Consider the following 9,851-nt stretch of genomic DNA (forward strand, 5'->3'; position numbering starts at 1 on the left):
GCATCAAAGGTTAGGTAAAAAATTAATTGTATTTTTTTTCTAACTACATATTTGATCTCGATTGATGAAAGCTAGACTAGGGTGCCCAAATACTAAAAACAATGTTGAGACCTTGTCTTTTGAATCCCTTTTCTACCAGTGAAGCATTGAAGTGCTTAATGACCAATTCAAGAGCATCTACTTATTTTTTTTGTTGGAGCAAAATTCCCATGATTATTTCCACTTTAAAAGTGTTGTTGGAGGTCTTATTGTATGTGAAATATCAAAAGGTGAACTCCACATTGAGGATGGATTACTCAAACCTTTGTAGATCTTGGAAATTTTCATGTATCTATTTGTAGCCCATGTAGAAAAGACAAGGGGCCAAAAGTTCCAAGTATATGTCACTCAAGATGAGGAGGAGGATGAAAGATGTGAATTTTTTAGCCAAAACAAGAGGTATGAAGCCTAATTTAAGCCCATAAAATATTAATCTTGAGCTACTTGGTCCCATCCCACAAACAAGTTGATAATCAAAACATCAAACTCAATTACATAAAAAAATGTTGATAAGCCCAAGTCAAAGTGACAATTGATACCAAAAAGCAAATAATTGTTCCAAAAAAGGATTATGGTTTTGGGATGGCCAATGTTAGAACAAACGACAAGGAAGATAGTAGGATTACCTCCTCCTAGGGAAGGCAAGAAATCCTTAAGACCAAAGACTACAAATTCGAACTAATGTACAAAGGGATAGATGTTAGAAGTGATATTTCATGTGGCACTATCATTGTAGTTCTGGAAAATGCCCAATGATTTGAAGCTAGGTCTGTTGAGCTGAGGAGGATCTAAATAATCCCACTATGAAAGTCGAATACAAAATCTTATTACTCATATTACTTATTAGAGTCAATGGGAGGCAGAGTAAGCATGCTTTAATATTTGGAGAGTCTTATCAAAGGCATCCTTGCTACATGGGGATTGAATACCACTAAGTGTTGAATTGATGTGCATTCACATGGTGAAAACAAAGAGTTATGGTATGGGTTGGATATATGTCTTATTCTTGATAATTAAAGCCTCATATTTTTTCTTGAGTTGCCAAATTGGCTTGATGATCTGCCACTAATTTATTTTTCCTTAGTACTAAAAACCATTGCAACGTATCAAAGGATTGGAAAGAATGCTTGATTATTTCTATAATGGAAGCTAAACAAAAATTAAACGAAGGCGAGTCCATGAATATATGATTGATGATTATACTTGAATCTCTGATCATGATGACATCATAAATGTGCATTCCTTTGGTTAATTTTAAGCCTTACAGTTAGGCATAAGCTTTTACCATGTCATTGTGCATGACAATTAAGCTCCATGCATAGAAATATAATTGTCCCTCTAGAGCTATAGATAGCCCCTCCAATGCCCACCACCCTAGGCAGTTACGCTCATTTCTAACTAAAGAATTTCATGTTCATTAACATAAATTATGGGTTGTCCACTTGTTTGGGATAAGGAACAATCTTCTGAAGGTTGATATATTTGTTAAAGATAGAGGTTGTAGTTTGTACGCTAGATTGTTAGGAAAAAAGACCAATTTTCAATGATTTTATATATGCAAAGTATTTGATCAAAAACTATATCCCTATTGACCTTTCTTCCTAGGCTATAAAAACTTTGGATTACTTTTTCAAACGACAAATATCCTATATTAGCCTTTGGCTTGCCTCTTAAGGATAAAGGCATTTAAATCACATTACATTGATGTGTAATCTAGTTAGGTTATTTACCCAAGTAATATGCTTTAGTTTAGTTGCTTTCTTTCAACTAAGGAAATCAATCCCTTATTGGGAGAGCAAACATAAAAAAATCAGTTATACATAGAGAGAAAACAAACTTCTCAAAGCTTTCAACTTATCTTTTGTGTGGTAGCTTGGTCTAAAATGGGCCTCCTAAGGAATATTATAAAATAATAGTGGAAATAATGAAATATGATATCAAGTTTTGGAGGAAAAAAAGAAAAAACTATTTTTTCAACTTATCTCTCTATGAATTTATTAAAATTTTGAGCGGGAGCACTCATTGAATGTGGAATTTAATTTTTCAATCAAGGAGTACCCATGCTTCATACTTTCAATGGCCTCTACTATACAAAAAATGTGAAATACATGAAAAACGTGATTGCAATACATGAACAAACGCGATTTCAATCATGTTTTTTCATGTATTTCACATTTTTCGTGTAGTAGAGGCCATCGAAAGTATGCAACATGGGTACTCCTTGGATGAAAAATTGAATTATGCATCCAATGAGTGCTCCCACTCTAAATTTTAGTAAATTCATAGGGAGATAAATTGAAAATACTAGTTGAAAAATAGTTTTTAATTTTTTTTGTTTAAATTTATCTTTTTAACTTTTTACTCCAAAAATGGTGAATATTCCCCCATGGTTGACATCATCATATTGAATCCTAATGGTTCTTATAAAGTTTATTTTTGTTGTACATTTTTGTTTTGAGACACATTTTTTACCTCAAAATGTCTCTAATATAATGTTTTTTCTTCATTCCTAATATTATTCTCTAGAAGATTAGTATATTCTCATTATTATGGATAGGGAAAAAATATTCACACATTCTTCTTTGAAAGTGAGTTATTCTTGTGAAGTGAAGGGAATTAACACAATTATAGGTAGTAAAAAATTAGGGGTCTGGGAGTTTTCTTTTTTTCCCTAATGATCCTTGTACATAAGGGAGTGTGGATGTGTAGAGTCTTTGTGTGGATGTGTAGTGTCTTTGTATGTATATGAGGAAAGGTGTTTAACCTCTTTGAGCTAATTTCCCTTTATTATTAAAGGGACTCAACATATATCAAACAAGTCAAAATCTAATTAAGTAAACTTTAATAAGATAGTGTATATTTTATCATTTTTTCTAAGACTATGGGGGTTAGTATCTAAATAGACTGAGTGTTAAGCATAGGATCAAATTGAGTAGATGCCATTATTCCCTCTAGGATATGTGCAACAAACTTGTAAGTTACGTATATCATACACTTGTGGTGTAAGCCAAGGCAAAGACATCTGGAGATATCCCTTTCAATGGGGTTACCTACCCTTTCAACCAAGCCACTTCGAACCAAAATTTCATTATAAGATTTGGACTTAGATGGGGAGGTTAACAAACTCATTCCCCACTAATCAAACTGTAACCTAATGATTGTGATTGTGATTGTGATGAAATATTAAAATGTTGAAATATATCCATCTCGACGGTTTAAAAACCATGTATGATATTATTATGTTTAGAAAATTATTTAGGTATATTAAAGGAAGGATATTACACAAATAAAATTTTCAAAGATAAACTATTGAAAACATAAATATATCTAGAAATATTCCATATATTCGCAGAGGAATAGTGCTCTCAAGGTGGGGGAACTTCTCTATAAGTAATGACATTATTAACCTTGGACTATAAGACTTTGTTTCCCATGGGATCAAATAAGGCAACTAGATGTTGGAGGAAAGGTTTATGGAGGTAAACATGTACCTATGACTATATGAGGAGGTATATAATAATATAAATATTTTAAATTCTTTGATGTGTGTGTGGTTTAGTTTATATACATATACATATACATACATACATACATACATACATACATACATACATACATACATACATACATACATACATATATATATATATATATATATATATATATATATATATATATCTAGATATATATATATATATATATATATATATATATATATATATATATATATATATATATATATAGATATATATATATATATATATATATATATATATATATATATATATATATATATATATATATATATATAACTATTTGCTCAAATTTTAGTTAGTTCAAAGTTCATTTTTAAGCTTATTGTTGGGTGTTATAAATGTAAAATTAATATACCAACATTTAATATGTCAATTCACATTATGTAAACTTAGAGACACAACACAAATAATGCCAGAAGAAGACCTTGTGAAACCTTTTTACTATCAACCAAGCTCTTACAAACAATTCAAAGACATTACTCAGGAAACAAAACTTTCAAAGTAAGAAAGCACACAAAGATCCTACTTCTGGCTCCTCTTCTGGGCTGAGAAACTCTTGTAAAAAGCTTGTCTTAGCTATCCAAGGGACAAGGGAATGTAGTTCTCATTCAAACCTTCAAGCGAAAATCCACTCTGAAAATAGAAAGGGCAAGACTATTATAAGTTTTTCTCAAGGATTACTTGCTATGTTGAAAATAAGGAAAGCATTCACAATATTTAAGGTTCAAACTCTTTGCAATAAAACCAAGCATTCTTCACACAAACAAGATAGAGTCATTCCCATATAGATTCAAAGCTTACCCTAGTCTAGAAAATAATTGAATATTGTTTCAATGCAGAGGTACAATTACTAAAAGAAATCTAGATTGTATATGCATTACTTCTCAAAAGAAAAAGATGCAATGTTCAATTGTGATGAAGCACACCAACTTAAGACATCATTCATGACCTACATACAATCTTAACCAGAAGTAGTCTCAAAGAGTTAATCTGAAATTTGTTCTTAATACTTCACTTTGTCAGTGCAGGCAAAACAAAACAAGATATATCATTAATCCAACCTTTAGGCTTCAATGTCACAGAATGAAATCTCTTCTCATACTAATCTTGGCATCAAACAAAGTATTAAAATCATATGTAAAAGAAAATTCGATTAAATAAGAGATAGATCGAAATGAATATCATTCTCATAAAACAAAAGTTATTTTTGTGTTAAAGATCCATTTGTGGTAATGCATTCCAAAGAAGGATAATCAATTTTATTGATCAAATTCTACTTACGAGATCACCACAGTAGCTCGAGGTCAGCAAATGCTTCATATGACATGTCATATCGATCCAAAAACTCTTGAGAATACAACTTATAACCATACTCTGTCCTTACAATCTCAGTATACATACAGAGCATCAAAGTCTTATATGTCTCAAAGGTATTTTAGAGAAGAGAAATCAATTCCACATATAAGATCATAACAATGATTCAAGATCCACATAAAAGCTCAAAAATACATATTATATCATATTATATCACATCGAACTAGAAATATGGAGAGTACATCCATACTATTGATCTCCAAACTTTGTCTTCGCAATTTTAGTATATATGTCATCGAAACCTTCATTATATGGAAAATAAGGTCAGAATAAATACCAATTTGAACCAATCACAGAGCAGGGTTTGATCAAAGCCTTAATGTGTTGAAGATCGATGCACATTGATGCATTCCAAGGAGGTAACCATGCAGATGTACTGATTAATCAAATCCATACAAGGAATTAACACATTGAGATTTAACATGAATAAGAGATGTAAAATTAAACCACAAACCTCTGCTAAAATCAAATCACAATCCCACACTATGCATCTATCAAAACATAACACAAGAAATGCTAAGAGCCAAGGGACAACGTGTTGGTTGTTGGGTCCAGACCACCCATCTCATTGCCCTTACAAAAATTGAACCACAATTCGATCAAAGACAACGAATATAAATTTGGTGCCTATCTTGTATTAACTCCTGACGTTTGTTACATGAGCATAAAGTAACACAGAGCTTGATCCCAATGGTCCACTCTTGGGATCATCCCACTAGAAAAACAAAATTTCTCCCTTATCTCCTTTTCTTGCCTATTAATCTGTCTACCCCCCTTACATTACAAGGTCTTCAAATTTATAACAACAATGCCTCCTAATTCTCTGGATCAGAGATTAAACATCATATACATTTTTAGAGTTTTTAATCTGATCCAAATCCATACAAAGAAAAGGCATTCTTGACTTAGAAATGAATTGTTAATGATCTGAAAACGAACAACCAACTGGCAGGATCATTTTTATTCATGCGTAGGAAGATCTATTGTTCATAGAAGAAAGTTGACCCAATATTTGACCATGAATCTCATGCTTGTTCGAAGAACTTGGGCGTGGTTAGAGAAACACCATACCATCTCCAACCTTCACTTTACAAAACCCATATGCTTAATTCTCCTCACGACAATTGGATATATGATAATCATGGAGGTGGGGACAAGAATTGCACTGCATGAACATGAACTATGCTACTAGAACAGGAACTGTATTGATTGAACAAGAATTGTACACCTGTCACAAGAATGGCCTCCACATAGACATCATTAGTGACATTTCCACATAAATTCTCTTAAATCATTAAAAAAAAATCATCAAATAGTAACATATTACCTCATCATGCCTATATAATAGCTCAAAAATATACAAAAGGATGGTAGTAACTACAAAAGCCAGGTGAAGACATAAGAGATTTCAGGCAAAAATATGTGAAAATTATAGACAAAATGGAGGCTTGACACTTATCAAAGCTAATAATACAATTTACTAGCTACTAACAACAAGTGATTTAGAGTGTGAACTAGTAATTGAATAAACAATTTTAGAAAATTTTATTCACTAAAATAGTATGAACCAATAAGGAACCATTTTTAAAATCTAAGACAACCACACCAAGATTTTTCATCACGTTAACTAATAAAGAAATAATGTAAAAATTGTTATTCATATGATAATTAACTACTTACATAAAAGAGAATTGAACACTTCTGAAAATCCTTCCTTTTATAATCATTAAGAAATCAAAAGAAAAGTTTGAAGACATATCTATAATTTGGAGTTGAAGTAAATGTCACTATAATAATCCAATGTAGCCAAGCTCCAACAACACCAACACCAACAATAGTTCCATCAAAGATGGCAATTGGAATAGGGGGAAAACCCTTCTCCCAACCTACCCTTTAGTTTATAACTAAGAGCTCATGAGCCCTCAAATAATAAATCTATACCAACTTCTCTGCCTCTCTCTCAAACTCCACAAAAATTCCTTTTGATTCAATTGAAATATGATCTCCGCATTCTCCTCATTAGTAGAGATTTCTAGCCTTGACTTCTAGCTCTAAAAAAAAAAATGCTTCGATAACTCCCTTCATACCCTTCAATGTCCCATTTACTAATTAAAACAGTGTTATTTTAATTGCATGGATGTCTCCACTTGTCATTCATGCAAAGATTCCATGCATTAATTTCGTCCTTGGTTAATTTAATTCATTGTACTATATGATATGCACAACCATCAAACAATATGCACTTATATAATTAGTATTATTGTGTGGGTGAGAGAGTCAATCATGTGGTCATAGCAACTAAATCATGCACCTCCATCATTAACAAATATAACACCTTATTATAACTACATGCTCTTGAGACTTCATGAATGTCTAATATGAAATAAGCACATACAATCATGCATAAACTCAAGTTAATCATACAATTTACTCCATTCCATTATCTTTGACACTCTTTTGAATCATAATAACCACAACCACTATGTTATTTCCCCTATCCCCCTTAGAGATAGTCCCACTTGCCATGGCATAGGTCCCTATATTGCATTATAACTTGTCACCCTATTTTGGTGTGATTGCCATAGGCATTGAAGGTATATCATCAAAACTCTAAGGGTGTGAAATTGTAACTCCATAAACTTCCCTTGCATTTGACATATACTCTCTTTTCCCCTCTCAATCGAGTTGGTATTTATAGCCTTAGCCTTCATCTAGATAATATTCTTACCTCCCCCATGGCATTTGATTTGGTACACTAACTTATATACATTTGGCAACTTGAAAGGCTGACCCAAACTCCCTTGACAACTCCAACTGGGTAATTATCCCCTAGCATTGAAAGTCTAACATCACAATTCCACCAATGAATATAACTCCCCCCATCTTCTTGAAATTTTTATATTAGGCACTCTAGCCCCCTTGGCCTTAGCTAGTATCTATGTACTCAAGGTGTCATTTAGATAGTACTAGGCATCTATTCTAGTATGTTAACCTGCATACCCCAAGCATCTTGAAAGTCTAGCCTAACGTCCCTTAATTCAAACTAGGCACTCAACTCCAATGATTGAAACTCAACCCCACAACTTCATTGGTTCACGTAATTCTAACCACTTCCTAGGCTTCAAAATCCTAAGAGGTCAAAGAACTACTAACCAAGTTTGTCTCCAACCCATAAGATATTACTTTTAGAGATTTCTCCTTTGTGGATATGGCCCTCACAAGATCATTGAATGAATGAGCCCTCTAAATCCACAAGTGGATTTTCTCTCAAGCTCCTACCCATAGCATAAAAAACAAAGAATTAGTTATCATATCATGATGAATAACAATGACCCACACGCTAACTATCACATGCCCTTATAATAACATCAGATCATGAAATATCATCATCAATATAAGTAAACTAGAAACACATGCTAATAACTACTTGTATTCCTACAAAGCATATGACTACATAACACCATGAAATACTCTTATCATTATAATCAACTTAAAGCATAACACATGTGGAAAAAGAATAAAACATGATGAACACTCCTATTCATGATAAACTAACTCAATCCATAGAATTTGTTGAAAAACAATAACTAGTGATGAATGACTATATAAGAAATCAAGAATGCAAGTACCATATTTAATGTTATTGAAAATACCATCAAAATACATAAAGAGTATCGGGATTTGTTATTGCTAATATTGTCAATCCGAGTTGACAAAAAGGACATCATTAAATACATGTTGAACATGTGTTGTATTATTTGTAGGTTCCTGAAGGAAAGGGATCTAGCAGGGCAATGCCCTTGAAAGAATTTTTTTGGGTCATATTTTGGTCATTTTTGTGCTTTTTTGGCCAATAGTTTTGACCCCATTGTAAATTAATTATATGGTTAAGGAATTGTGGTTGTATTCTAATATGGTTTAATGAATTAGGGTTTTGGACATTGTAGGATACATAAAGTACTGTGAAATAAATGTAATCAGAAATAGAGAGGTGTGGCTCTCAATTTGGCTAGTTTTCCCAATTAAGAGTCCACATGGTAAATCTTTGTGTGCTAAGTGTGTGTCATTATTATTATTAGGTGTTTTTAATGTTACTAATATTTTTTTCTTGAATAGGTTTATCAAACACTTCAATACTTTCATGAATAGCAAAGAATTCATGTTAACTACCACAAGCCATCTATAAACCCCTTAGATCATTAGTTGTCTTAACTCACCAACTACCCCCCCATTGCCCCACATTGTCTCATACTCATTTAACCTAGCTCCATTGCAAGGAGTTATTATATACATATTCATTTACATTTACAAAAAAGCTCAAGGCTCAAAATCGTAATGTTACCTTTCTAACTAAGAAATCATTTTCAGTTACTTGATCTTAAATTGTATTATCTATATTCTAGGTTGGTTACGATACCAAGTGATATTGTACAATTACTAGTTATCTTACAACTACAATTCCTAGTCTTATAACTAGAAATTGCACTAGATGTTGCAAAGGAAATGCCGTAAGGCATAAATTGGAGAAGAATCGTGACATATAAAAATCCATTATGATGCAGGTGCATACTTTGTCATTAATTCATCCAGTTGGATTTGACGACCCATATCACTGCATATTTTGGGAGCTCGGGAGGTGATATCAACCTCTTTCCCATTTGCAAACTACTGTCATTAATTCATCTTGTTGGCTCTGACGACCCAGATCACTACATATTTTGGGAGCTTGAGAGGTGATATCAACCTATTTCCCATTTGCAAACTACTGTCATTAATTCATCTTGTTGGCTTTGACGACCCAGATCACTGCATATTTTGGGAGCTCGGGAGGTGATATCAACCTCTTTCCCATTTGCAAACTACTAGACCACTCGATCTGCCTCCCTTCATCAGATGGTTGGC

The sequence above is a fragment of the Pinus tabuliformis genome, chromosome 7, assembly GCF_031772625.1.
Source record: "Pinus tabuliformis cultivar Carrire ecotype Pingquan chromosome 7, CPIR1, whole genome shotgun sequence".
NCBI classification, from domain to species: domain Eukaryota; kingdom Viridiplantae; phylum Streptophyta; class Pinopsida; order Pinales; family Pinaceae; genus Pinus; species Pinus tabuliformis.